The 16,721-nt window shown below is 47.2% G+C and overlaps 1 protein-coding gene across 1 annotated transcript in view; it reads right to left on the bottom strand.

Annotated features, from left to right (window-relative positions):
* LOC144606726 (cAMP-dependent protein kinase inhibitor alpha-like) overlaps positions 1-16,721 on the bottom strand; it is a 692,291-nt gene that overhangs the window by 228,282 nt on the left and 447,288 nt on the right. The window lies entirely within an intron of this gene.

Genomic DNA, 16,721 nt, shown 5'->3' with positions numbered 1-16,721 from the left:
AACGCTCAGGCAGCTAGTGTAGCCTCTCTCTCTGAAAACTCACATTCACACACACTTTATACCCATAATACATGTGCCAGTACTTTTCCATCGCTGCCTTATACGGCAAGTTTACAATGCCCTATAAATCTTTATGTGTCCTTCGGGACCTCCGTGTCCTCCGTGTCCGTCGTGACCTACGTGACCTCTCCATTCTTGGGAACAAAGGGCGGTCCATATGGCAAGATGTTCCTCTTAACACATCAAAGCATTAAACTCCGGTTGCTGATATCAGAGGACGGATCAGCCATAAACCGTGCTACATTGTGACAAACACAATGCCTCAGCAATATAACCAAGCTGGAATCTTTTACACAGATTGCATTGAGGTGTGATATGCTTGATGAAATACCTCTCTGAATCCAGGTTCTCTCATCAACGACCTGATTTGCTTCGCCAATTATCTGCAAGGAAGCATCTCATCAAATGTTGCCTTTGCCCCATCTAAAAATGGACAAGCAAGCTTATTGTTATCCTCTTCCTTCATAAAGCCGGTAGTTCCTTTTAAAACGAGACATCAAGTCAAATCAGGTCACCACAAGCAAATATACTTTCCTACCTCAGAGTTTATATTGAGTCTCACATCTAAGAGGAGGCCTTCCATTTATTAGCCAGGAGGAGAACATCCCGATCCTGTAAAATACCACAATGAAAGGAAAGTAAAGCTTTAATTTTCATCTTCAAACATTTTAATCTGAAAGAATACATTAAGACTTCATTCTAAATTAATTTATCTATTTTACTGTTTCAAATAATAACCATCCTTTGATCGATAATCCAAAATTTATTTTATTTGTCCAAAATTGTCTCCAACTTCAATGGGCCTCGTTATCAAATTGTAACAGAGGATTTGGTACCGATTTGGCAGCACAAAGGACTCGCAGTTGATTAAATACAGGAGCTGCAGAAAACACATTTTCAACAAATTAGATCAACTCTCCATAATAAAACAAACCTCCTAATCAATTGCCACCAAATAAATTGACATAAAACTGGCTCATGTTACGAGCCCTAGCTACAAATTTAATTTACAATATTCATATTATGAGCCCTACCAATCTACCTCCCATCCCTACCTACAGTCTGAAGGAGGGTCCCAACCCAAAGTGTCGCCTTTCCATGTCCTCCTGTGATGCTGCCTGACCTGCTGAGCTACTCCACCATTCTGTGTCCTCTTTTGTAAACCAGCATCTGCAGTCCCTTGCTTCTGCAGTTTATGTGCCCCATCTTATACTGAAGATGGTTACTCATAAACCGCCTTCCAATGTGATGAAAGAGCAAGCTCAAAGAATGAGATTTGGTCGGCTCCTTCCCATAGTTTGAATGATGCCATTGAGCTCTTTGAAAGGAAGACTTGCTGGCCTGCGCTCCAAGTTCCTGAACAGTGAGGCCAAACACTGCCAATCCCCAACATAAAGCTGGACAAAACCCGTGTGTGTGTATGTGTGTGCGTGCATGTGTTTATCTATGTATAGATATTGGACAGGTACATGGACAGGTACATTTTTTGCGCTCATTAGACATCGTCGCCTTCTTTTTACCGGAGGGAGGGGAGGGACCCGCCGGCAGCTGCGGCACCCATGGCAACGGCGCTGTAGGCCGCACCGGCACCCATGGCAACGGCGCTGTAGGCCACCCCGGCACCCATGGCAACGGCGCTGTAGGCCGCACCGGCACCTATGGCACCCATGGCAACGGCGCTGTAGGCCGCACCGGCACCCATGGCAACGGCGCTGTAGGCCGCACCGGCACCCATGGCAACGGCGCTGTAGGCCGCCCCGGCACCCATGGCAACGGCGCTATAGGCCGCACCGGCACCCATGGCACCCATGGCAACGGCGCTGTAGGCCGCACCGGCACCCATGGCAACGGCGCTGTAGGCCACACCGGCACCCATGGCACCCATGGCAACGGCGCTGTAGGCCGCAGGCTCCGGGTTAACACTGACTCACCCGCGGAGTTCTCCCCTCCCCTCCCCTCCCCGTGGAAGCTGGTGTACTTGTTGTACACGGCCGTGCATCCATAGGCCGCACAACTGGTCGGCATTATCTTTAAAAATAACAAACCCCCCTCCCTCCCTCCCCCCCAAAAAAACCTCCTACACAAAATAAAGCCCAGTTTCCATCACGCATTTGTAACGCCTCTGGTGCCTTTTTCCTCCTCCCCATCGTGTGTCTCTGTCTCTCTCTCTCTCTCTCTCTCTCTCTCTCTCCCTCTCTCCTTCCCCCCACCGGACCTCCTTTACTGATGGCGGGTTGGTGAGTAGAGACCTTGCTGTGGGTGGGGGGTGAGTAGAGGCCTTGCTGTGGGTGGGGGGTGGTGAGTAGAGACCTTGCTGTGGGTCAGGGGGGTGAGTAGAGACCTTGCTGTGGGTCGGGGGGTGAGTAGAGACCTTGCTGTGGGTGGGGGGTGGTGAGTAGAGACCTTGCTGTGGGTCGGGGGGTGAGTAGAGACCTTGCTGTGGGTGGGGGGTGGTGAGTAGAGACCTTGCTGTGGGTCGGGGGGTGAGTAGAGACCTTGCTGTGGGTGGGGGGTGGTGAGTAGAGACCTTGCTGTGGGTCGGGGGGTGAGTAGAGACCTTGCTGTGGGTGGGGGGTGGTGAGTAGAGACCTTGCTGTTGGTGGGGGGTGAGTAGAGGCCTTGCTGTGGGTGGGGGGTGGTGAGTAGAGACCTTGCTGTGGGTCGGGGGGTGAGTAGAGACCTTGCTGTGGGTGGGGGGGGGGTGAGTAGAGACCTTGCTGTGGGTGGGGGGGGGGTGAGTAGAGACCTTGCTGTGGGGGGGGGTGAGTAGAGACCTTGCTGTGGGTGGGGGGGTGAGTAGAGACCTTGCTGTGGGTGGGGGGGTGAGTAGAGACCTTGCTGTGGGTGGGGGGGGTGAGTAGAGACCTTGCTGTGGGTGGGTGGGGGGTGGTGAGTAGAGACCTTGCTGTGGGTGGGTGGGGAAAGTGGGACATTCACGTTTCAGTGCATGGCATGAGCGGGGACGTCTTTCCCCTCTCCTCTCCTCTCCATGGGCAAACGCCATATTCCAGCTCAAGGTAAGGGTGACGTTTGTTTTACCTTGAATACAACACAAAAGTGCTGGGGCAACTCAGTGGGAAGTTGGGAAGGAATTCCCTCCAAAGATGCTGCCTAAACCACATAATTCGTCCAGCACTTTTAAGCTCAACTCAACATTTTCAACATCTGCAGTTCCCTGTGTTTGTCTCTCTCTTTGTTTTTCTTTTAACCTTGGCTGTACTTAGGCAGGAGAGTGCGGCGGATGTAAAATAAATTGCATCTTGTTCTCATTGGAGGTCCGAACACTTGTATGTACAGAACAATTAAAAAATAATAATTTGGCATCTCCTGCCTACTCTACAATTCAATGATAGATCAGCCATGATATTATCTCTTTACAACTCACCCTCACTAACCCTATATCGTTTCATTTGTTCCAAGTTAAATTTTGCAAGTGCTGAATTCTGTTCACGAACTTTAAATGTAGTTGCCAGTTGGAGTCACAAGAGACTGTGGGTGATGTAATTTAGAGAGAAAATAACACTATTGTAGGAATTCAGCATCCGTGGCACCTCATCAGGACTGATTGGCTAGTTTTTTTTGTGCTACATGTGTTCTTTCCAGAAATTATGTATTTGCATTCTTGGGCACCTGTTCATCTATACATTTGTAACATTGGGCAGTTTTTCAAAATTATTTCTGTTGGGATTGAGCAATGTTCTGTGATTTGGTTTGTTTAAAAAAGTACTGATGCAAACTGATGAAAATGCTCCCTTGAGACACCACCTGATAATTGCCACACTTTGGGAGGGTTTGGTGGTATTAGATTAAACCTTTATAACAATACTAAAAGTATAAACAATAATAAGTGTAATCTTATAAGAGTGGTATGCTTTAAAAAACCTTTTCAGTTATTCAAAGTTCAATAGTTAGCAAAAAATATAATTAAAATATTTTTTTTTAAATCGAAATTAAACGCAAACCAAATTTTAACTTTTAGTATAAATGTCTGTTCAAATGTTTCTGGTTTTATGTATTTCCTTTTTTTCATTCTACCCCTTCCCTTGTTACCATCTATCCTTGTGCTTTAACTCTTTTCTATATTTCTTAAATTCATAACTTTTAACAAAAATCTTAATTTCACTGACTAAACAACTGACAAAACCTCTGTTGTTCTCAAGGCAGACAACTGCACATTTCCACTGTCATAAAGAGAAATAAGTGCTTACTGACATCATCCACAGACAGATAAAACGCTATAAAAAGATACGTCCAATATTCTTTGCTCTTCCATGACAGAACAGATAGCTTCTCTTTGTTAGTTCTTCAATCAGTTTTAATGCTGAATATAGATAATATTTAAAGTTTCAGGAATACAGGCCTAGCCGACACAACTACCCACTATAGTCCCAAATCATCGTTGCTAATTAGCATTTTATGCCACTCCAAGGTCATATTTCCTTCCTGGTTTATTTACCGGCACCGAACAGAATAATCTAGAAGAGAGTGCACGCATTAACTTTAGAGTTGTATCCTTGATGTTATGGCAAAAATCTATTTGACCTTTTTATATATTTTGCCTTTCCACAAAGGGTTCTTCAGTTAGATTCTTGCTCGTCCATAGTTCTTGTCTTCTTGAGAAAAAAAATCTGTGGTGTTTAATTAGAATCCAAAATGGATGACTCCACATTCAATGCTGAACTCCATTGTCATCGTTTTCATCACTCCCAATTTGTTAATGCCGTTTCTCAATTTTCTGTTTCTATCTACACTATTTACTGCATGAGGGCGTTGATCTGAAAAGTCACCTATCCATATTCTCTTGAGATGCTTGACTCACTGGGTTACTTCAGCATTTAAAACAAATCTTTCTTTGGTAAATCAGCATCTGCAGTTACTTGTTATTACACTATTTGCTGTTAGCAATGTCATTAAAAGGTTTTACTGGTTTGGGAACTATCCAAGTCTGCAAGAAATTGCAGTGAGGTGGGGATATAGCCCAGTCCGTCACGCAAACCAGGCTTGCCGCCTCTGACTCCATGTGCACTTCACGCAACCTCGGAAAAGCAGCCAACGTAATCAGAGACTTGTCTCACCCTGGTCATTCCTTCTTCTCCCTGCTCTTTTTGGGCAGATCCCCATCTGTTATCACGATTCTGAATAGTCTTTCCATAAGCCAGGGCACTGTCCGAGTCACCTCTACTACTTGAGATGTGACCTCTACTACTTGAGACTGCTTCTCCATCACGTAAAAGGGCCAGTATCCTTCGATTCATCGAGAACACATGACGGACATATTCTTCCTTCCTTCAAAGACGTCTGCATAGAAAGAGGTTGGTTGCAAACTGACGACCATTGGCAACAGACGATGGAAGATGCTGAACGGACAAGACACCCCGAAGCAATGAGAGATTTGTTTGTTTTGCTGACGATTGCTGAGATCAACACTTCTCGACAATTATGGGATCGCTTCAGGAATTCAATGTCTGAAGATTACCTTCAAAGAGAACGGAGAACAATCGATGATCCAAATATCATGATTGATGAGAGGCATCATGATCAGGCTCTGTTGTATATTCAAGACAAGCTTGTGAATTACAACAAGACTGTAGCATCCTCTGGTATAGCAGCTACATTGATGCCTGGTGGAAGAACTGCACATTCTCGATTCAAGATACCCATCGAAGTGACCGATAATACAATGTGCAACATTGAGAAGAACTCCAACATGGTTCATTTGATCAGGAGTGTGAGACTGATTGTTCGGGATGAGTGCCCGATGATTAGGAGGGAGAGCTTTGAAGCGGTGGACAAAACTCTTCGACATCTATGCAAAAAGAACGATGAGCCTTTTGGCGGCATTCTTACCTTTTGTTGTGCCGATTTTCGACAACTCCTTCCTGTTGTGAAAAGGGGAAATGATGCTGATGTTGAAAATTCCTGCATCGAGAAATCCTATTAACGTTCAAATTGTTATATTTTGTTATTCACATTTTAAACTTTAATAATTCCCTTTTCCACTTGCTGTGCCCGTCAGCCGCCCATGCGCAGTAATACCTCCATGTTCCACGTCACAATGGAAACCCGATGGCCGGGAATGGCAGCGCCGCCAGAGAGCCCCTAAGAATGGAGGGGGGGGGAGATAAGGAGGGGATGGAGTGGGTGACTGGGGTGCGGGAGGGGAAGGGGAGAGTCGGTGGGGAAGAAGAGGGGTTGAGGGGATGGAGTGAGGGAGGGTAGGGTGCTAGACCAATGCAGAAAAAAAAACATTTTAAAGAAAAATCGCGATTTTCATTGAGATTTGTTTTAAATTTTTTAAAGGCATTTATTTTAAAGAAAAAAGTGTGATTTTTCCCAACATCACAATGGCAACCCAATGAGTTATGGGCCCAATGGGTCCACTTAGCCTAGTACACTACTAAAACACAGATCTTGTGTGTGTATATATATATATATATATATATATATATATATATATATATATATATATATATATATATATATATATATATATATGTATGTATGTATATCTCTGAAAATGTGGACCTACAGCCAAAACGGTAAACAATAGCGCCACAATTTTTGCGCACCTTAATCACCACTCCCATGCCGACTGTTTATATCAAATTTTATTCAAATTGGTCATATATTTTTTAAGTTAGAGACATTTTAAAGTTTAAAACTCTAATTTCTAAACACATTTTTCAAAGTGCTGTGCGTATGACGTCACCAGAGGCACGGCCTCTCCTCACTCGCACAAACAAGATGGCCACCGTTAGCGGAGCCGCCCGCCCGCAATCAGGGGCTCCCCTCTCCCCTCACTCTCCCCGCTCTCCCACACCCGGGGGCCACTCCCGAGCAGGAGGGAGATGGTCGGACTGATGGTCCACTCATCCTTCCCTTCCGAGGAGAGGGGGAGGGGAGGAGAGGGGCGGGGAGGAGGGGGAGGGTGGGGGCAGGAGAGAGTGTGGGTGGGGCGAGAGTGGGGCTGGGGAGGAGGGCAGGCTGGGGTGGAGAGGAGGGAAAAGTGGGGATGGGGGCGAGGGGGTGGAGAGGAGGACAGGTGGGGGGAAGAGGGACAGTGGGGGTGGGGGGGAGAGTAGGGCTGGGGAGGAGGGAAGGGTGGGGTGGGGAGGTGACAAGAGTGGGGGTGGGGGAGAGTGTGGGTGGGGAGGAGGGAAGATTGGGGTGGGGGGGAAAGTGGGGTGCGGGCATGGAGAGTGGGGGTGGGGGGAGGGGGAGGGGGGAATGGGGTGGGGAAGCAAAGGGGGGTGGAGGCAGGGCTGGGGGGAGTGGGGGGGGGGCAGGGGAGGTGCAAGTGGGGGTGGCTAGGGGGGATAGAGTGGGTCTGTGGGGGGAGGAGAGGGGGATAAGGGGGATTGAGTGGGTGGTGGAGGGTGCTACACCAATACAGGAGAGGCTTTGGGCCCAGGGCTCCTCAGTCACACCCTCTCCCCTTCCCTGTCCCCCCTCTACGAGGAATGGGCCCAACTTGGTCAAGTATATTTATATACACACTGATATATATATATACATATATATATACTATATATATATATATATACACACACACACACACATAAAACTATATATATAAACGCTATCCATTTGTGTTCATTTTTCCCCTTCCACTGTAGTTCGATTTAAATCTTTACACATGCCCTGGACTCTTAGCAGACCCAAAATGTATAAAGGTCTTTGTATACATCTGAAATCTGAGATGATCCTTCGGTCCACGATGCTTCACATTAAACATATCAGTCAGGGCTTTTCCGTGAGGTCGGGATCTTGGGAATCTGTGAGCTACTATCTCGGTGTTGACTCGAGTGCTGGGCTCGCTTTGTGCTCCAGGGGCCCACGAGATTGCAAAGGAGGAGTAACTCAAGCACGATGTACAGGAAGGAACTGCAGATGCTGGTTTAAACCGAAGATCGACACAGAAAGCTGGAGTAACTCAGCGGGACAGGTAGCATCTCTAGAGAGAAGGAAGGGTTGCCATTTCGGGTCGATACCCTTCTTCAGACTGTTTGACGAAACGTCACCTGTTAATTCTATCCAGAGATGCTGCCTGTCCTGTTGAGTTGCTCCAGCTGTTTGTGCCCATCTTCAACTCAGGCACAATGTTCTTTTAATATTTCATAAGATGGTGGTTCTTGACTGCGCTGCGCTCCATAAACACTGGCGTTTTGGCCTGTCAGCCGGGATTGTTTTGCTCATCTCTTCTGGAGAGGATATTGAACTCGTTCGTAACCTTCCCATTCAGAGACAAGAGTGCTTGCTGTCACTAACTGCAATGGAGATTGATTTGGCCGATAATTCCCACGAAGCTACAGCTTGCTTTCTTTGGCTCCCGACCATATCTGCTGGCGTTGCGTGTACCAACCAGACCATTGGGATTCCAGCTTACATCGAAGCCCATCAATAAAAATAAAATATTAAAGAGACAATGTCTCACGTTTAATCCAAGTAGGCTTGATACCGACGCATATCAGGAAGCAGAATGGTTGGAGTGAATCTTCACAGAACGAGGCACTTAGAATCTAGCATAGTATTTGGGGTTATCTTGCCCTGGTTGGTAACTTGTGTCAAAAGATCTTTGTTGTTTTGTGGCAGCTGTGTCTCTCGACTAAACCTGAAGCACGATACTTACAAAGGTTAACCTTCCGGCACATTTTATTCTGACACCATCGACATTAAAGTAGCAGTTTCACGTAACAGGTAAAGTACACAAGGCACAAAGCAACGGATGCACCTTGCCACCATCACACATCACACGTGGAAGATTGCACTTATGTCCAATGCTCTTGATCTTCAGTTATCTGATTCATGGTCCAAATAACGTTATGCATCGACTCGACACTTTATGTTTGTTTAAATGGTGAAGAGAAGCCCTCTCTACTCCGTTGGAAGGATGTTTGAGATTCCATGGCTCCAGTCTTCCTGATGAATGTTTGCGCAGTGTTGACTTCAGCGAGACAGATGATCCAATTGCTAATGCATTGCTGAATATCGGACCTGGTGAGGCACAAGATGAACAATTGTAGCATGAACACCATTCAAGAAGCTCGACGCCATGCAGATCAATGCAGTCCAACCATGCAGATCAATGCAGTCCAACCATGCAGATTCTTGATTAGTCTGGGTGTCTGGGGCTATGGGGAGAAGGCAGGAGAATGGGGTTAGGAGGGAGAGAAATATCAGTCATGATTGAATGGCAGAGTAGACTTGATGGGCCTAATGGCCTAATTCTACTATTCCTTATGATCTGATGACCAAACCATGCAGAGCAAAGCAGTTCAACCATACAAATCATAACGCTGCGGGACTTTTCATCGCCTGGCGCAGCTCGGCCGCGGGACTTTTCATCGCCCGGCGTGGCTCAGCCGCGGGATTTTTCATCGCCCGGCACGGCTCGGCCGCGGGATTTTTCATCGCCCGGCGTGGCTCAGCCGCGGGACTTTTCATCGCCCGGCACGGCTCGGCCGCGGGACCTTCCATCTCCTTGCGGGGGCCGCGCGAGTCGGGAGCCTCGGTCGCCTCGGCAGAAGTCGAACCATCTGTCCGTGGGAGAAGTATGGGGGAAGAGAGAAGAATTTTTTTTGCCTTCCATCACAGTGAAGGGGTGTCTGGAGGGGTCACTGTGATGAATGTTTGTGTTAAAATTGTGTGTCTTGTGTCTTTTACTCTGTACTGTTGTGGCTGCGAAGGCAAATGATTTTCGTTCAATTCATTTTGAATGACAATAAAGGTCATTCAGATTCAGATTCAGATTGATAGGCATCCCTTTTGCACCCATTTACTCACCCCACGTCCATTGCACAGTGGCAGAAGATCGTACCATCTACAAGATGCGCTGCAGCGAGGCCCCAAGACTCCTAGAGGGCACCTTCTAAATCCATAACCTCTGCCAACGAGAAAGCGAAACCATCAGCACACCCCCATCCGAAAGTTTCCCTCCAAACCACGCAACATCCCAACTTGGATATATATCGCCGTTCCTTCACCATCACTGAACCAAAGTCCTGGCATTCTCTCCCTACTTGCATTGTGTGGTATACCCACACACCACAAAAACTGTAGAGGGCAGCATGGTGGCACAGTGGTAGAGCTGCTGTTTCACAGCGCCAGAGACTTGGGTTCGAACCTGACCTCGGGTGCTGTTTGTACGCAATTTGTAGGCTCTCCCCGTGACCGCGTGGGTTTTCTCCGGTTTCCTCCCACATTCCAAAGACGTACAGGTTTGTAGATTAATTGGCTTGGGAAAGAGAAAAATTAAATTGTCCCGTGTGTGTGTGTGTGTGTATGTGTGTAGGATAGTGCTAGTGTACTGGGATCGCTGGTTGGCATGGACTCGGTGGGCCGAAGGGCCTGTTTACGCGTTGTATCTCTAAACTAAACTAAAAGTTTCAAGAACGCAGCTGACCACAACTTTCTCGAGAGCATTTAGCGATGAGCAACTTAATTGCGGCTCAGCCTGTGAAACGACATCTCGAACAACAAAAAAATAGACAATAGACAATAGGTGCAGGAGGAAGCCATTCGGCCCTTCGAGCCAGCCCCGCCATTCAATGTGATCATGGCTGATCATTCTCAATCAGTACCTCGTTCCTGCCTTCTCCCCATATCCCCTGACTCCGCTATCCTTAAGAGCTCTATCTAGCTCTCTCTTGGATGCATTCAGAGAATTGGCCTCCACTGCCTTCTGAGGCAGAGAATTCTACAGATTCACAACTCTCTGACTGAAAAAGTTTTTCCTCATCTCAGTTCTAAATGGCCTACCCCTTATTCTTAAACTGTGGCCCCTTGCTCTGGACTCCCCCAACATTGGGAACATGTTTCCGGCCTCTAACGTGTCCAACCCCTAAATAATCTTATACGTTGCTAACTCCTTTAAATTGCTGACTCCTGCAACTTTACAATTAATTTGTTGCCTCCATGCCATTCAGCTGTCCAAAAATGGCCCGATGGAAATTCAAGCCTTTTTTTAATACACCAGTCTCTCTGCAAATCCACAAGCACATACATCAATTGTAAAAATAACAGAATAATTAAGAGGCTTAGATGAGTAAATCATGTTTATTAATTAATTTCTTGTAGAAACAGGTGCCTTGAGAGATGTGAATGATATATGATATTCCATCAGTACCTCTTGACCCAGATAGATCAAAGCCGTGGAATTATCTGTGGAGTTCATTGCTGTTCACAAGAGTGACATCTTTTACCTGCTTTTATTTGATGTCAGTTTAGTTTCCATTATCAAGGAGACAGGAACAAAACTGTTCTTTAATTATAAATAAAGGAACAAAGTGCTGGAGTAACTCAGTGGGTCAGTCAGCATCCTTGGAGAACATGGATGGGTCCAACATATCCCATCAACACTGGTCCCACCTGCCTGCGTTTGGCCCTTATCCCTCTAAACCTATCCTATCCATGTAGCTGTCTAAATGTTTCTTAAACGTTGGATAGGCGATATTTCCGGTCGGAACCCTCCTTCAGATTGAATGAAAGCTGGAAGAGAGGTGGAGGCGGGACAGAGGCCGGGAAGTGATAGGTGGACACACGTGAGGGAGGGCTTTATATAGGCCAGAGATGAAAAGACAAGGAGTGGGAGATAAGGATTGCAGACACATGGAATGTGAAGCTAGAGGATTTGCCAGGCTTTATCCTGCCCCCTCCTCTCTTCCCGCTACTACAATCACCCTGAAGAAGGGTCCCAACCTGGAATATCACCTATCCATCTTCTCTAGAGATGCTGCGTTTGATGGCACTGGGCCTGTACTCGCTGGAGTTTAGAAGGATGAGGAGGGACCTCATTAAAACTGACCGAATATTGATAGGTCTGGATACAGTGGATGCTCCGAGGATGTTTCCACTAATGGGAGAGTCTAGGACCAGAGGGTATAGCCTCGGAATAAAAGGACGTACCTTTAAAAAGATGAGGAAGAATTTCTTTAGTCAGAGGCTGGTGAATCTGTGGAATTCATTGCCACAGATGGCTGTGGAGGCCAAGTCAGTGGGTGTTTTTAAGGCGGAGATTGACAGATTTGTTGATCAGTAACCGTGTCAAGGGTTATGGGGGGAAGGCAGGAAAATGGGGTTATGAGGGACAGATAGATCAGCCATGATTGAATGGTGGAGTAGACTCGATGGGCTGAATGGCCTAATTCTGCTCCTCTGAGCTGTGAACTTATGAACTGCCTGACTCAGCTGAGTTACTCCAGCACTTTTGTCTTTTTTCTTCTGAACCAGCCTCTGCAGTTCTTTGCGTCTACTCTGCTGGTTAGAGTATCTCTCTGTACTCTAAACACTGTGCCCATGACGATAAAGTACCATTGAACCACTGAAGCATTAATGATGAAAGATGCTGCAGAAATTACACCTATCTTTCTTTCCTTTGAATTCTCCAGGGAGGCAATGTTGTACACCCCTTTCCAAGCCCCTGGTCTCTGATCTTCAAGCAAATAAGTAACGGGTCTGAGTGCCTTGGTCCGTGTGTGAGACCTTGGCTGGGCTATGCTGTGTTGGCCGGTCTTTCCGATTAAATTCTTCTCAAGTAAGGATGTAAAACGCTGCTTTCACCCGACCATTTTCGGCACGCACAGCGAACATGGTTTGGACGTTCCCTCATCATTTTATTTTTGCTGCGTGTGTTGAGAGGGTGAAATGCGTTTGGCCCAGACAGAGCCCGATGAGATGAGAGTGGAAGGGTTGGCGTGCAGTCAACCGTTCATTATTGGACGCCAGTCCGTGACTTCTTGGCCTCACTTCCTTGCAAAGCTGCACCGAAATATTTATAAGTCGCCTCATTTTGAAATTGTCAAGGAGCCCTCGCTGAATGCCTTCGGAGATGAGAACTGGACGGAGTTTCCGAAGCTGGAACGATTCCAAGGCAGACTCCCGTCGGGCGTTTATAATTGGATCCACCGCTGCCATTTGCTTTCAGCCTCAAGCACACAAGCCCTTACGTCATTCCAGAACTTTTTTTGTTATCCTGAGGAGATCTCCCGGGATTAGCCGCCCGCTGTGGCATGCACTTAGCTCATTGCTGAAGCATTCTCCCTTTGTTGATCAAGCCAACTGTACTCGGCTACCCAAAGGCAAGATATGGGGAGAGAAAGCAGGACCAAAAACAAAATAAAAATCCCTTGCTGTTTGTGGAGTGTTTCTCAGCACGAACAACAACTTCACAAATTTAACCTTCAGAAGTTCGTAAGTTCATTCGTTTCCAGCAGCAGAATTAGGCCATTCGGCCCATCAAGACGAAGCCAGCTAAAGTGCTGTTTAAAAAAAAACACAATTAAAAATTCCATGCAATTCCCCAGCGAGGTAAAGCGAGAGTCAATGACAATGTGACAAATGGAACAATTGTAGCAGCCAAATATTTTTGCAGATTTTAGATAGACACAAAATGCTGGAGTAACTCAGTGGGACAGGCAGCATCTCTGGAGACAAGGAATAGGTGATGTATTGGGTCAAGACCCTTCTTCAGACTCACATTCTGCACACTAATTTCATACGTTCATAAGTTCTCGGAGCAGAATTAGGCCATTCGGCCCGTCAAGTCTGCTCCAGAATTCAATCATGGCTGATCTATCTTTCCCGGTCGACCCCATTCTCCTGCCTTCTCCCCATAACCCCTGACGCCTGAACTGATCAAACGCTTTTGACTGTAAGAGCAAGCGAAAATGATCAACCAGTAGATAAATGAAACATCCCTGGGGGTGATGTGGGATAGGGGCAGCACAGAGGTGCAGTCGGTAGAGCCGCTGCCTCACGGCGTCAGAGACCCCGGTTCCATCCTGACCTCGGGTGCTCACTGTGTGGAGTTTGCATGTTCTTCAAATGGGCCGAGGTTCCTGTGCTGCACTGTACTACATTTTTGTTTTAGGTATCATCTAAAGAATGCATTCAGTTTAGTTTAGTTTTGAGATACAGCGAGGAAATAGGCTCTTCGGCCTACCGAGTCTGGGCAGACCAGCGATCGCCCTGTACACTAAAAACTATCCTACACACTAGGGACAATTTAAAGCCACAACCTACAAACCTGCACGTCTTTGGAGTGTGGGAGGAAACCGGAGCAAACGGGGAAAACCCACACGGTCACGGGGAGAACGTACAAACTGCGTACAGACAGCACCCGACGTCAGGATCGAACCCAGGTGTCTGGTGCTGTCAGGCAGCGACTCTCCTGCTGACACGCTGCGCCACCACGAATGCCGCATTAGTTTCAAGAAAATATAATTGATATGAAGAACATCAGTAATACCTTTAGAACCAGAAAAAGATTTCATTGAAGGTGGGGTGGAAGTTCTAGGTCCCACATTTTGCGATGATATGCGCAGAATTCCTCTGGCATTGTCACCACAACCTGCAGGTTCCCCTCCGAGTCACACACTATCCTGACTTGGAAATACACCGATCAGCCAAAACATTATGACCTGATGAGCCAAAACATTATGACCACCTGCCTAATATGCTGTTGGTCCTCCGTGTGCAGCCCCATACGCAGCAGGGTACGATGCACTGTGTATTGTGACACATTCCTCCCGTAACCACCATTAATGTTTTCTGTGACTTGTGCCACAGTCGACCCTCTGTCGGTTCGGACCAGACGGGATAGCCTTCGTTGCCCTCGCGCATCGATGAGCCTTGGGCGCCCAACACCCTGTCTGTCGCCGGTTTGTGGTTTGTCCCTCCTCGGACCACTGTCGGTAGGTACTCACCACTGCTGACCGGGAGCACCCCACAAGCCCCACCCCTTGCCGTTTCAGAGATGCTCTGACCCAGTCATCTGACCATAACAGTTTGGCCCTTGTCAAAGTCGCTCAGGTCTTTACTCCTGCCCATTTCTCCTGCATCCAACACGTCAACTTCAAGAACTGACTGTTCACTTGCTGCCTAATATATCCCACCCCTTGACAGGTGCCATTGTAACAAGATAACCAATGTTATTCACTTCGCCTGTCAGTGGTCATAATGTTTTGGCTGATCGGTGTATGTTCCCAGACCTGCATCAGTCCTGAGTGTTATTCATGAGACTCCCTCCCCAAGTGCAGAGTGGGTATGCCTTCACCAGGATAGAGATTCTTCTCTGCCTTGATCACTAAGGATGTGAGGGGTTATGGGGAGAAGACAGGAGAATGGGGTTGAGAGGGAAAGATAGATCAACCACGATTGAATGGCAGAGTAGACTTGATGGGCCGAATGGCCTAATTCTGCTCCTAGAACTTATGAACATAAGATTCAAGGAGATGACTGACCACCAGCAATGAGAGTCACTGAAACTACCCAGCAGGTTAGTCAGTGTCTGTGGGGAGTGAGATAGGGATAGATTTTCAGTCTGAGGTCTTTTTCTCAAAACTGGAAACTGGAAGCAGATACACCAATAATATGTATTACAATATTTTTATTGCCAATTTCTAGTTCTTCAGTTGCTGTGTCCCCAAGAGAGGAGGATGTATTCAATCAGTATTAGCTCATCTGCAACTTCACAGAACTCTGTCTGCAAGAGCAGCCTGGTCAGGCATTGATCGAAAGCAAAATTGTAATGCCAAGAAGGATCTGGACATTGTACTCTCTTGGATCTTGTACTGGAATTCCAATCCCAACATTTCCGTCCCTTTAAGCAGGCCACATGTTTCACACAGCAGTCAACAGCACGGACCTTTCCAAGTAGAATTCATTCACCACGGTGGTGCAGCAGTGGAGTTGCTGCCTGACAGCTCCTGAGACCCAGGTTCAATCCTGGCTGCGGGTGATGTCTGCATGGAGTTTGTACGTCTCCCGGGTTCTCCGGTTTCCTCCCACACTCCAAAAATGTACAGGCTTGTCGGTTAATTATATAGGGGTATAAAATCATGAGAGAAATAGATCGGGTAGATGCACAGAGTATCTTGCCCAGAGTAGGGGAATCGAGGACTAGAGGACATAGGTTTAAGGTGAAGGGGAAAAGATTGAATAGGAATCTGAGAGGTAATTTTTTCACACAAAGGGAGGTGGGTGTATGGAACGAGCTGCTTGAGGAGGTTGTTGAGGCAGGGACTATCTCAATGTTTATCATCATCATCGGCGGTCACTCGAAACGAGTATGACTGTCCTTTCCATAGAGGGCGCCTGTGCGTGACTTTGTTTAACGTGGGGAGACTGGTCCTTGACAGATCTGGGTCAGGATCCAGTGGCGTGGAGTCCAAGATGACCGGGGACCCTTTTCTGCTGCAGCCTTCATCCATCCGCCTTCCCAGCCGTTGTGACGCTCCACTAAAGTCAGCCGTCATCCTCCGCCTGTTCCACCATTGAGGTCTTGGTTGGATTGCTCTTTGTCAGGGACCTCCCCCTCGACCGCACCGCCATGGGTGACCCTACCAGGAGCGTAGCTCCAGACGGCATCGCTCTCAGGATCTCAGGACCCACACAAGCTTCTCCACCACCACAAGGTGACGATCCACGGAGAAGTTTAAGAAACTTTTGGACAGGTACAGGGATGGGACATGTTTGGTTTGGAGGGATGTGGGCCAAACGCAGGCAGGTAGGACTAGTGTAACTGGGACCTGTTGGCCAGTGTGGGCAAGTTATGCTGAAGGACCCAATGACTCTATGACTGTAATTGGCTTTGGTAAAGATTGTAAATTGTCCGTTGTGTGTAGGACAGTGCTAGTGTATGGGGATCGCTGGTCGGAGCGGAC

Source organism: Rhinoraja longicauda, chromosome 27, assembly GCF_053455715.1.
Source record: "Rhinoraja longicauda isolate Sanriku21f chromosome 27, sRhiLon1.1, whole genome shotgun sequence".
Lineage (NCBI taxonomy): Eukaryota > Metazoa > Chordata > Chondrichthyes > Rajiformes > Arhynchobatidae > Rhinoraja > Rhinoraja longicauda.
Note: the sequence above shows the minus strand (reverse complement) of the source record. Positions and strands in the feature narration are given on the sequence as shown.